This window comes from Salminus brasiliensis, chromosome 16, assembly GCF_030463535.1.
Source record: "Salminus brasiliensis chromosome 16, fSalBra1.hap2, whole genome shotgun sequence".
NCBI classification, from domain to species: Eukaryota; Metazoa; Chordata; class Actinopteri; order Characiformes; family Bryconidae; genus Salminus; species Salminus brasiliensis.
The window spans coordinates 28,958,570-28,972,679 of record NC_132893.1 but is presented as its reverse complement, the minus strand read 5'-3'; the positions used below and the strand labels follow the sequence as shown (position 1 = coordinate 28,972,679).

Here is a 14,110-nt window from a genome sequence, read left to right as displayed (position 1 = left end):
ATTAATTTCAGCCCAGGCCAGGTTACTCGTCCCTTTCCTCTTTGGCCAGCTGTTCTGTCGCAGTCCAGAGGCAGACAGAGGTGTGTGTGTGTTTGTTTGGGAAGGTATTGGTTTGGGGTAGTGTTTCCCAACCTGATCCTGGAGTAGACTGGTAATTCAAAGAACAGCTAGAGCTTAAACTGTTCTATGCCTGGTTTAAAGGTTCTATGCATTGGTGAAAACCTTTTGTAGATGGTACTATATAGCATATAGACACATTTTAAAAGGTTCTCTGAGAACCATTTTCAGCACTATATAGAACCTTATTTTGGTTAGAGTGTATACATTATAGACTCTACACTTTCAGGTTTTAATATAATTCATGTAAAAGATGTCTAAGGGTTTGAAAATGCTTCTCAGGTGTAAGAGCACCAGGAGCACCAGTATGTTGGATGGAGAGGATATAAAGGGGCAGGTTTTCTCTCTTTCCCTTGAGGAAGGCATTTCTGACAGTGATTTACAGTGTGCATATTTTACGTGGGCCCCAGTTTGGCGTTTCAGGTCTCCTGGCTGTAATGTTTGTATCAAGGTGAGGAGTGGCGGTGGTGTGTGGTTGGTTGATAGTAGGGGGTGTCAGTGATGCTCAACACATTGGAAAAACTGATATCTTGTCAAGTACAAAAAACATCTTGAATGTCGGTGACATAAAAATCTTGACCTAATTCTAGACCTTTATATTTTCTTACAGTCTAAAAATAATCTTACTGTCATTTAATACTGAGAAATATTACATACCTTATTCATGTTCAGTATGTCTCAAAAAATATCTATATATAAGATTATTCAACTATTTCAAGACCTTAATGCTTGCTTTATCAGGTGATCTGTCACTGGCAGATCATTTTCCATTAGGCATTTCTTTAGAGCTATATTTAAAATTGATAACATTTTATTGAAGTGAGGACAATATTGAGAAATAAATTTCATAAACTCATTTTATGTAATTTTACCTTTATTTAACCAGGATAATCATACTGAGATTAAAATTTAGGCTGTTGGCCCAGAGTGGTCCAGCGGACTAAGGCGCTGTCTCTATGCTCAGATGATCACTGGTTCAAATCCCGATCATGCTGCTAGCCATTGGCAGCTGAATCTCAAAGCAGTAGTGACACAATGGTCACAAATATCATTTGTGAAATTCCAAATTAATGAGGCTCATTTGTTGAAGTGGGATTTTTATTTTGCCCTTTCAGGGGCATTAACAAGCTGCGTTAAATTTACTGAATCACTGTATTTGTGTTTTCATTTCATTTGAAGCTGGGGTCATCTAGTCCCAATTTAAATCACCCATGAAAATGAGCTCTTCAGAAGATATAGCAGCTAGAACCACTGAAAGGAAGGACAAAGCCTCCTTATCAGCTGAAGGTGGTCTGTAGCAACCAGCAAGAGTCAGATGGCTACTCTTATCGTGGTCTAGGTCCACTGTTAGAAGCTTTATGAATTAACAATTTATTTTTTAACAGGAGCACAAAGTTCTGACTATATAAAGTAATATGCCACCACCCTTACTTTTTCAATCTGCACAAAAAACATTACACCTTACACCCAGTCCTATCTGAAAAGTCAGAGGAGTCAATAAGCAGTTCAGGTCTGGGTCAGGGTTTGGACTGACATTGGACTAGCCATCAAAAGCAACAGCAATATCAAACATCGCTGCACAAAGCTTTTCAGAGAGACGCTTGTTGATGATTTCCAGCAGACTAAAATATACAGAAAAATAGCCCAGTGTATTTGATGTCATACTGAAAGTGGAAACCAACCTTTCATTTCAAAGAGTTTGAAGTGATGCGTTAAATAACTGGCACGTGTTATAAATCTAAATAATTGTTGTATTTAAGGCATGTATATATATATATATATATATATATATATATATATATATATATATATATATATATATAAAGGAAAAAAACATAGCTTCAACTATTTTTTCTGACTTTTTGAGTAAAGCAGTAAAGCAATTTAAAAGAAAGAGTATCAGCATAAATCCCAAATATTTATAAGATGAAACTATCAGCTATCATCATCTATATAACTTTTAATTTTGTTGCCCCCAAACTTTAAAACTCTCTTGAACCTGTCTTCCTTCAAATGTCTGCTCACAAGGTAAATGTTTTACTCTTCATTCATCATAACCCAGCTTTGTTGTGCCTACATAAAGCATCCATGGATTTGTAAAAGGTGCTATATAGGTTGAACTTATTATTATTATTATTATTATTAGTAGTAGTAGTAGTAGTAGTAGTAGTAGTGGTAGTCACTAATTCTATTGATTTACCAAAAAGAATATACATTTGGGATGTAAGTAGTCGCTGTGTCAAATATTTAGTTTGGTGATCATTAAGAACTAACCTTAAAAAGGCAAGGCTTCCTGTAAATTTGAGAGAGCTTCTGCTGGTAATGGGGCACAAATCAAAATAATAGTATCATCTGCATATAAGTGCATGTTAGCGTTGACAGTATTACTGCAGCAGCTTAGTAAGGCTGAGGCAGGGTTCCAGCGAAGGACACCAACAAATGCTGGCTGGTAAATGTGCTGGCAAAAGTAAAACCCACTGTGCAGCAACAGGCTAAAACACATGAACTGAAATGATGATGAAACAAACAATAAACTAAACACAAGTACTCACACTGATCAGCTGCCATCACAACCTTTACCTTTACATTAGAATTATCTTAGAATTGTATAATAAAGAGAGATATGACTATATGCTGTCTACATTCCAGATATACTGATGTGTAGACTACCTCGTGTGTAGGTAGCATGTGTAATATTTGTCTTTATGACACAATTATATATATATATATATATATATATATATATATAGGTTTCTAAAAAGAAGCAAAATATGCATATGCAAAAAACTGAAAATAGCAGTATATATATATATATATATATATATATATATATATATATATATATATATATATATATATATACTTACTTATATTTGCTATGAATATTTAGAATTATATATACTGTATGCATATCTTGCAAAAATATGCATGCCTATATTTAAGGTGGTTTCACTTGCAGAGATATCATTTTCAGCGCAGCCTGCGGTCAAGGTGGCTCCTTGGGGTATGTCATGACAGGAGCCGCTGGTTCAAAGCCACGGCTAGGCTAAGCGCAGCCTGACTGACACTTTTATGACTTGGCAAAGGAGACAGAGACAGAGAGAGAGAGAGAGGGAGAGAGAGAGGGAGAGGGAAAGAACTATAGCTGCAGTCAGCAAAGGATATAGCACTCCTGATCCATGGCTGAGACACAAATATCAGCCACCACACTCCCACCCTGGAGCCCCATGTGTTGACATACACATACCAGAGCCCTGAGCAAAAAACGTGCCCACATGATATGCCAGGGGCCTGTCTAGAAATGTCTCAGCCCCCTAGCCTCAGGAAACCTCAAAGAACCTGATGGGGTGGAGGTCAGCCACCGTGAAGTCCGGCAGAAATCAATTCCGGAGGCGTTGATTGCCCAATCGCTCGTTTACCTTCATGAGAAGACTCCCCAGAAGCAGTAAACACGCCGCATAATTATTTACAGAGGACAGGGCCGCATGCCTGATTGAGTATGATTACTGACCCATTATCCGGCACCAAATAACAGCTGATTGGGCCCTGTATAATTTAGTTAAAGACAGTCCTTACTTATTTTACTCCTCATTTTTACCTCTTTCACCTCGCAGCACTTGGAGACCATATCATCATCACTAATTATCAGACATGTTTGTACTGACAAGCGCAGGCACATCACTAACACGAAGCCCATTATAGGCAATTTGACACAATTAAATTGAAATAGGGTGAGATGCTTGTCTACATAAGCAGGCTATGCCGAGGTTATGGAGGTGTTTCTACTTCATCTTGCTATATCTTCTTAAAAGCACCATCCATTTAAAGGGCCCGTATCACGCAGAAAGGCTGATGCATGCTTTTAAAACTAGCAGGCTAGACCACTATAATGCTCTCTTTTCTGGTCTAACAAAAACTACAATTAATCCATTAACACTCAAAAATACAGAAAATATTTTTTCATTAAACTGGAGTGCTGCTGGATCCTCATTTAGCAACTTTTCAGTTTCTTTTTTTTTCAGATGACCTATGAAGAAAGCAGATATGCAAGTCAACCAGCTGATTGACTTACACAGTTAGGGTAATTCTAGGCATGAAGAAAACATTTATTTATAAAACTGTGTGTTGCTGGATGCTCATTTAGCAACATTGCAGTTTTGTTTGTTTTTTCCAGGGTTACCTATCAAGGAAGCAGATATGCAAGTCAACCAGCTGGTTGACCTGCACAGTTAGGGTAATTCTAGGTATGAACTAACAAGAAACTTGATATTGTATTGTAGAACAGTCGCAGTAATACCATAGAATAGAATCAAGTTTCTTGTACCAAATAAAACAAAGAACAATATGTCCAGCCCTTTACTTACAGCCTCTTATACATGTTAGAGTAAACTGTAATGTTTATAGCTACCATCCTACCATCTACAAAGCTGTAGCTTTTCAATGCACATTGCACTTCAAAGAGACTCAGATGTGATGGCTATGGCAGATATAATGAGTCCTAAATCTTATTATGGTAAGAGTAAATGGTTTTAAAGCTCTGCCATTCTGAGAAAATACAACATATAATTCAGTCTAGCAAGGAAACTGGTGATATGATCTTGTGCAGTGTTTATGCTGAACTTGCATTAGTGTTACCTTAACTGGGCAACTCAACCAAGTGGTCACACATGCTTTTCAGAGTAACATAGATACATTTTTGTTACGTTTCTGCCATTCAACAAAAACATAATTGTTAAAGAGTGTAGAACATCAAACTCTTCAGTGTAGCTTGATATGAAAAACAACATAATCAGCATTACACACTCATTCCAATGAGGGGAATAAGGTCAAACAGCCTTAACATTGGCTACCTATTACCTAGTTTCCATATTGAATTTAAAATTATTATATTACTTATTAAGGCACTAAAATGTATTTTTTTACTCTATTTTATTAACATAAAAAATTTTTTTCATGGAAAACAGGTCAATCAAAGTCTTATGTAGTATGTAAACATTGTTTGAAACATATTATTTACTGTAAACAACATAAACCAAGCAGCAAAACTAAAAAAAAAAAGTGTGATACAAGGCAACCAATCAGAATTCAGCTCATGTACAAACACTACTCGTAAAAGCACACGATTGTTTAATTCTAGGGGACACAGAGAGGTTGGGAAATGCCTTGAAGAATACAGGTAGTACAAACATTTTCCGTCTGCACCCTGCTCAGTGCATGCTCTTTGCTCAAAGAGAACACCATTAAAAATTCCTGTCACTGTTACACCATCTCTTCTGTCCAAACATATCTGAGTTAGCACCCAATAAAACGTGCCCCCACCACTTAGCTGAAAGTTGGCTGACCCCTGCTGGCTGGGCAGCAGCTGAGCGCTTTAGCCGAGGAATCTTTAGAGTACACATTTCTGGCATGCTCAGAAATAGAGCAGAAATCATGACATTAACACTGACTAAGCCAATTTATATTTACACACAATAATAATAAGTAATTACACATTACTGTACATTAGTCAGTGACCAACCTTCATTAATTTGATTCCCTGGCAAAACAGTGATTAATTACTTAGTTATTAAGTGTCAGAAAAAGAGCAGAAAACATCATCAATCAGCCATAACATTACAACCACTGACAGGTAAGGTGAATAGCATTGATTATCTCATTACAATGGCACTGGTCTGTCATCCAGATGACTGGGTCAGAGCATCTCTGAAACAACAGGCAGGTCTTGTGTGGGGTGTTGCCCAGTATGCAGTGGTCAGTACCTACCAAAAGCACTCCAAATAAGGACAACCAGTAAACACATGACAGAGTCCTGGGAACCTAGGGCTCATTTATATGATCCATAGAGGTTCCAGATACCACAGGACACTTTTAGAGGTCTTGTTAAGTCTATGCCTCAGCAGATCTGAGCTGTTTTGGTGGCACAAGGTGGGTCTACACAATATTAGACAGGTGGTTTTAATGTTATGGCTGTAAATAACAGGAATTAACAGGAAACAACACTGAAGCTTCAACAACTGTTCTGAATAACTCCAGTATCAGATGTTTGAGCTCCACAGTGACCTCTATTACATCTTCCATTCTTTTCAGAAAGCTCACTTTCAGTGTTTCTGTAGAAATCTGCAGATGTTGATACGGCTCCAAAGTTCAGTCAGAGCATTTTTGGTTTCCCTCCGTCCCACTCAAACACATTCACTGATGTTAAGGTCTGGACTCTGGAGTAGTCAATGCATTGTTCTGAGAACAGCAGAAGCTTCTTTGTGTAACCGGATCAAATGTTCTGGATCAATCAGCTTTATGTCCTTTCAGACCCACAGTGTTGAGTCATCTTCTCACAGAGGAGGAATGGACAGAAACACCTCCATATGAGAGGTCAAGAGAGGTCAAGAGGCCAAGAGGCCAAGATGTTTTCAGGCCTGAAGCGAGGGTGGAGCTCTTCTCTTCCTCAGATTTGCTCTATCTTAGATGAAAGCTTTAAGGGCCGTTTATCTGATAGGGGCACATTCCTCTCAGGCCTTGCATGGTTGTTATGGATTCCACATTTTCTGTATCTCTGAATAATTTCATCCCCAGTTTTGAAAACTTATTTCCCTTATAGTTCTAATTTTCATGAATGTGTAGTCTGCTCAGAAAGATCTACTGAAAACGAACCACTTGTGCTTAGCAGCCTTTATACACTGAAGATGACCACCTGTTGCACTGTTGCGCTGTTGGTACAGGCCCATTTAATCCCATACGTGGAGGGTATGGAAGCACAGTAGGGGGCTTTCCAGGTATTCATCGATCTGTGTCCACTTATCTCAGTGTCGCTGCTGCTGACTGATCTGCTGGTGGTCAGGATTCATTAACTTGAAACTTGATTTGAGATTTGAGTGTCAAGAAGTAAGACTTGTCACCTCACTTGTCAACAGGTCTGAGCAGCAATTATCTGCTGGCTTGGCTTTGGCAACAGCAACTCAAAACTCTTACCAGTAGAGGCCGCCATAAGCTTGTTTACCACAGCAGCAGGCCATAGTTTCAGGCAGTAGATGATAGATTTTGCAGCACTACACTCATTTCCACTGCATGTTAACAAAATAAGAGATGTCTGGGTGGACAAACTCCAGGGAATCTGTGCTTGCGTAAAAATGTGGGTTAAAATCTTACTTATTATGGAGTAAAGTGGAAGTATAGAGGCACGAATCAGATAATTTGGGATTTGTCAGCCTGATCTAACCCCTTTACCAATGAGGCTCAATAAATACATCCACATTTCAATGCCTCTCCTTGACAACTACAAACTACATAACTGATATATTAGTTCTGTGGTCCTTACTGAACAGTATGCCTTAATATTAACAACTACGTAATACACAGTTTAAGGGGCTGAACCGTTTGATTAACTGAGGATGGAAGAACAAGCTACACAAACATTTGTTGATTGGTTTCTCGTACCTCTTTTTTTTCTAAAGGAAGTAAATATTTATGTAACTTTGACATCCAGAGAAAAACAACATTAATTCTTGACTCCACTGACAAGACTGAACAGCCACTGCAGAGAAACTATGATGTGGTCACATGGCAATAAAACTGAAACGCTAACCCCCCTCCACCCCTCACCTCTTTGAGAGATATTGCGCTGGGCCAGGAGGTTCAGCTGCAGTGTATCATTAACTGGCTGTTTGTGTGATGTCCTGCAAGCTTTAAATTACGCACAGGCCGCATCAGCATCCCCAGATTAATATAAATAAGTCAACATATTTGTGGTTAGCTTGAAGTGGGTATCTGGTGAGCCTGGCTAGCTTGTTTGGATTATATGCTATTGCAGATCCTCTGGTGGAAGATTGAGCTCTTCGGTGTAAACACTAGACTAGATCACATACAAATATACAGAGGTACAGATACGCTTGTGTTTACACCTGCCTGCAGCCATGTTCCCAACAGAACCGGCTTCACTGACCATTCTTCTCTCTGTTCTAGCTAAACGGTAGAACACATATAATATAATATAATATAATATAATATAATATATCATTCATTTTTAAAATGTTATAATTAAAGTGTAATATATCATTATCAGAATTCTCACATCAAATGAATTAGTTCTAATAGTTTAAACAAAAGTAGAAAAGATTCCACTCTGTGACAAATAATTAAGTAACAATAGTGACAATTGTGGTGATTATTATTGTTGTTATTATCTGCTTGCATATTAATGATAACAACAGCAACTACAACTACAATAACAACAACAACAATGCTAATAATAATATTAAGAATAATAATGTTATTCTTGTTGGTAGCAGCAATATTGCTACTATTATTATTATTATGTGTTTCTGTTCGTAGATAATAATAATAATAATAATAATAATGACAATAATAGTAATACTACTACTAAGAATAGTAATAATAATAGTAATAATAATAGCTACATGCTGTTTTACATGTTGTTGATTTTCCTTGTCTTCTTCTTCTTCTTATTATTATTATTATTGTTGTTGTTGTATCTGCTTAGTAGTATTATTAGTTTGTTGTATTTCCCTTTTAACAGACGAATATTATTTTAGATATTACACAACTATATTTTGTTTACCAAAATAAATTATGTTCTTAAAAATGTAATACAACAAACCAACACCACATCACTACTACTACTACTGCAGCTACTACTACTACTATTACTACTACTGTTAATAATAATAATAATAATAATAATAATAATAATTATTATTATTATTATTATGAGTAGTAGTAGTAGTAGTAGTAATAGTAGTGTTACCATTCAATATTATAAGAAGTGTTATTCTTGGTAGCTTGGTAGACTTATTAATAATAATAATGAAATACTTAAAAGGTAATACAAATAAATACTATTACTAAGAATAATATTCCCACATGCACTGAAGTACAGCAGCCAGTCAAATTAAGTTATGGGCTTTCAAAAATTCCTAGCCTTTAATCATCTTACCTTAAATAATGCAAAGCCACCCAATCTAATACATTTCCCCACTAATCCTCACTCAGATACCGAGAGAACCTGAACTGACTTGATCACAAATCTCATTTAAATTCATGAATTGGCCGCAATGAGGTGAACCGTATGCCCCGACTCCCTCAGTAGAATATCCTCAGATTAGAAGTCTGTGTTCGAAACAAGATGATGTGAAATAATATGGTGAAGACGACTCCATCAGCAGCAATACAGTTATCCACTTAACCAGCTTAATCTGACCAATCAATCAGCCAGGGAACCTTTTACTGATTATTATCAATTATTCAATAAATATGAGAATGTTATATGCAGGCCCTTTTATGGAGCTTAGGGAATTTCAGGATCAGTCAGGGTTTTATGGAAATATTAATTATGTTTATATTTCTGTTGTAAATATGAATTTGCATAAGGATGTTCCTGGGCTTGTGTGACCTGGTCTTCAGATGCAGGGCAACCTGTGTGGCCCTGATCCTGGCCTAATTCACCTAATTCAGGAGTTACATACACTTAAGTTACAAGATGTTGGTGAACATTGCCTTTAACCACCAATAGCAGGTCTGTGGTCACTGAAGGCTCGGGAACTTGGAGCGGTACGTGAATATTTTGGTCAGAACACCTCTATGACTTTCAGGTGGGCATTTAGAGTAGTCAATTACATGATGCAAGGTTTGTTTTTGTTTTAAAAAAAGGAAAAAAATCGATCCGTCCAACATAAACACATCCCTTCAGGCTGTAGGCCGTCGTCTGAACTTTGTTGTATTCGGATTATTTGCTCTGCTGAGCTACACTTGCTGAAAGTTCAGCCTTTTTACAAGACTACCAAGTCCAAAGCAAAGTTCTAATCCTTAAAGTAAGGTCTGAGGTACTGTTCTAATCCTTTAAACCAGGTTTCCATGATCCCCTGCACACCTGGATAAATCATCAGCAGCTCATTAATACCCCCTCTATGACATTAAATAAGTGTGACAGAGCAGAGGAAACACTATACCGTGCAGTTGAGGAAGATGCCAGGACCAAAATATGAGAAACAGGAGATGCCAGGACCAAAATATGGGAAATAGGTCATAGATCTGCACATTAGAGACCAAGGTACCACAGTCTTTCCCAATTTAGGCCCCGTATTTTCAGTCGCCTGCATAGTTTAGTGTTCCCCCTGCTTAAGCACACCTGAACCAACTAATCAGCTCCATAATAAGTCTTTCACGAAGTTACAATGAGGCTAATAGAGCAGGCAAAAACACTAAACTGTGCGAGGCAATGGTCCAGGATTAGGAACCCACTTCTGTAAACAAGCCAGCAACATGGGAGGGACACCTGGCTCCTCTAACCATCTCACTCTTGGCATGTTCTGGTACCCACATGTTCACTTTGAGGGAGCTTCATGATGTAGGCCAAAGGTAAGATGAAGCAACTGCGGTTTGTTGCACTGTCCAGATGTGTGAGGGCAAATTGCTCCATGCCCGGAATGAAGCCCCCCAGCATTGGGCGGTGGAGCAGTAGACCCCTGGCACTATGGTCTCTGGAGCAATGGAGTTCAATCCAATACCAGTGGGATAGATTGTGGTGTTTGTGATCCAGAACATGTCGTTTAACATCAGTACCTGACCTCACTGATACTTTTGTGGCTGAATGCAATCAAGTCCTCACAGCAATGTTCCTAAATCTACCACTGGAATGAGTTGGAGTGGCATTTGTGGTCCAGAACTAGTCATCCAGCATCAGTACATGACCCCACTAGCACTCTTGTGGCTGAATGCAATCAAATCCTCACAGCAATGTTCCAACATCTTCCACTGGAATGAGTTGGAATGGTATTTGTGGTCCAGAACTAGTCATCCAACATCAGTCCCTGACCTCACTAGCACTCTTGTGGCTTAATGCAATCAAATCCTCACAGCAATGTTCCAAAATCTACCACTGGGATGCGTTGGAGTGGTAATTATGGTCCAGAACTAGTCATCCAACATCACTAATGCTCCTGTGGCTGAATGCAATCAAATCCTCACAGCAATCTTCCAACATCTAGTGCAAATCCTTTCCAGCTCCCTACAAACCCTCGATTTCAGGAAACGCTTTAGATGCCTGTCTACAAACTTTTGGACATCCACTTTGGGATCCATTCCCTTTACGGCCCCTCTACAGGAAACCTGGGGGCTGTCTTCCAGTGATTGACAGGAGCTTCATCCAATGGGAGCTCAGCAAGGCAGTAGCAGCTCGTGCCCTTAATCCCGAACTGTTACAACGGAGCTACAAAGTTCTGCCAGCTAAAGCCATGGAGGGCAATCGTGTGAAAAAGCCTGTATAACATTAGAAGAGAAATAAGGTAAGGCTGCGTTTTAACCTTTAACAGAGGCTGAACTCTGCCGCTGAGCGGTAAAAGCGAAAGTACTGCTTAACGAGAAGGGAAAGTTCGGGTTCCCAAAGCGAGACTTCTGTTCGAGTTGCTCCCAGAGGAGAAGAGTCGCTTTCTGGAGGTAGAATACACGCAGAACTTCATAAGCTGCTCTCCTACCAAGGTCTGAGAAGGTCTGAGAAGGTTCCTCCTCGGTTGCTTGTTCAGCTGGATGAGCTCCTCCATGGCTCCAGGCGCCCATTCTCTGTTAGAAATGCAGAAGAAAATGAGGACTCATCTGTAGTCATTAATGTATTAGTTGGAGGAAAGCTGAGAAAAGCTCTGGCTAAGTAAAACAGGACAGCACCTGGAAGGATAGCTGGAGACTGGAAGGAGAGAGCTAAGTCAATAGATGGATATATAAGTGGACTAACCTGAAGCTCACGTGAAAATAATAATGAATGAATTCGTTCATTAATTAATCTGCTTATCTACTGGTTTTGTTGCAGCACCTTTACTTCTGATATGGTATTGTCTGTGTATGAGACTTTAGCTAGCTACTTTATTGGAAACACACTTTTAACATATTAAATGACCCATAAATATATATTTTTTATATAAATGGTTATTTTATATTATGTTTTATTTGTAAAAAAAAATAATAATCAGAAATTAAACAGTAGGTTTGTAGTAACACGTGCAGAAGATCACTTACTGTAAGAACTTACTGTATCTCAGAAACTCAAGAATTGTAATGTGATCAGGGGTGCCAAAAGTTATGACTGTATATGTGTATGTGTATATATATATATACACACACACACACACACACACACACACATATATACATACATACACACACATATATCAAAAAATCAAGAATTACATGAAATGTGATCAGGGGTGCCAAAAGTTATGACATATATACACACACATATACAGTCATAACTTTTGGCACCCCTGATCACATTTCATGTCATTCTTGAATTTCTGATATATATATATATATGTGTGTGTGTATGTATGTGTGTGTATATATATATGTTAATCTGTTTAGTTGGGCGGGGTTTCAAGTACGTGTGTTACCACAAAGATGATTATTAAAATGGTAGAGCGAGCATCACAATAAACTCTCTCTCTCCATCGGTTGAAATGGTATCAACACTGCGGTTAGGTCTGTCTTAGGAAGTAAAGTTTTATTGTTGAAAATCTACCAATATAAGAATACATACAAATAAAGAGTAGGTTTTGATTGTGTCTTCACACAAGACCTAGTTCATCCTTCATTAAATGAAATCAGGTGAGGCAGAACCGATGGGGGAATTGATCCGAGCTGGGTTCCTCAAAAGCTTCTGAGCACAGGGGTGATTTTTAAATGGTCAAGTGAGCATCACACTGACCACTCTCTCTGCCCTGGGTAAGACTTTGGGAAACCAGGTCCAGATAAGCCAGGGACCAAACCTGTAGTACCTCTAAGACCCTGTGTTCTTTAGACTTATCAGCAGCTTTACTGATGAGAACACGAAGTTCTGCATCTTCTTCTTCTTCCTCTTACTGATGTTTATGTGTATTCATCTCAGCGTTCTAGTTTTGACCAGTTTTTACTGGTGGAAACAAATGTACTGCTCAGATAAGTCATCTTAATAGCACTCTAAGACCTTAGACTTTCTGCACAGTATATGTGTGTGTGTGTGTGTGTGTGTGTGTATGTCTAGTGTAGAAATAATGATATGTTTTTGGTCGCTTACACTAGTTGAGCAGAGAAGCTGGGCGCTGTGTGGTCTCAGGGTAGGCTGAAGTCAGAGCTGTGCCCTCATGGCTGCTTTGTTTATGTCTCCCCTGCATTGTTTTTCTCTGCTTTACCTGCATAGGGGTTCAGTCCCATCAGCCAGACTGTTGACTGTTGTTCCAGCGCCTCTCCGAGAGCACAGGGCTGGATTGTTTTGAACCTTTCAGGCTTCGGTAGGAACAGATCGCTTAATTCTTATAATCAGTCTGTGAGCTTTTGGACTTTCAGTGTGTTGGAAACAGTCGAAACCTTTGTGTCGAAGCCATGTTGCATACAAACCCCTGCCTCAGCAGGGTTCGCTAGCTCGTCACAAAACCTCAGAGCTTTACAGCTTGTTTGTAGATCTGGTCAGTTTTTCATATTGCTTTGGCTTTTCCGAGCACACTTGAGAAACGTTCTCGGTGTTCTCGTAGAGTAGCTGTCATTGGAAAATATATACATGTGGGGAACATTTCTCCAGATGTGCATTCCTTAGCTCCGAAGTGGAAGATGCGTGGACCATTGCACAGCGAGGAATGCAAACACAAGACCTTTGGGTTTTTAGAAACTTCGAGTAAGAGAAAAGCCTACCTGCCAATTAATTTGCCACAAGATGGAGTTTAGTTTGGTGGCTTATTCTGCTGAAGCTTCTGGCTCTCATCCCAAGCCTTAGGAACCGAATCCTTGTCAGTTTACCGACTTGCCAAGTCCAATTTCTTGTGCACTGAAAACATTCATTTCCAGCTCAACTTTCAGCACACTTTTGGGAGAGTGGCTGTAATCAGTTTTAAATGAAACTCAACAGAGCTCTGTCAGGAGAAAAGGGGCTTCGTTTAAAGGAATGAGTGGAGTCTGCTGCCAACTTGACACCACGCTGTGTTCTGGGCACCTAACGGGATTAAAATTGTGGGAGGCCCAAGAC

The 14,110-nt window shown here is 38.9% G+C and overlaps 1 protein-coding gene across 1 annotated transcript in view; it reads left to right on the top strand.

Moving 5' to 3' along the window:
- Positions 1-11,322: 11,322 nt before the first annotated feature.
- The window catches only part of il11ra (interleukin 11 receptor subunit alpha), a 43,917-nt gene continuing 41,129 nt past the window's right edge, over positions 11,323-14,110 (top strand). Inside the window, exon 1 of the mRNA XM_072658275.1 lies at positions 11,323-11,411. The gene's annotated coding sequence lies outside the window, so the exon portion shown is untranslated. The remainder of the gene's footprint in view (positions 11,412-14,110) is intronic.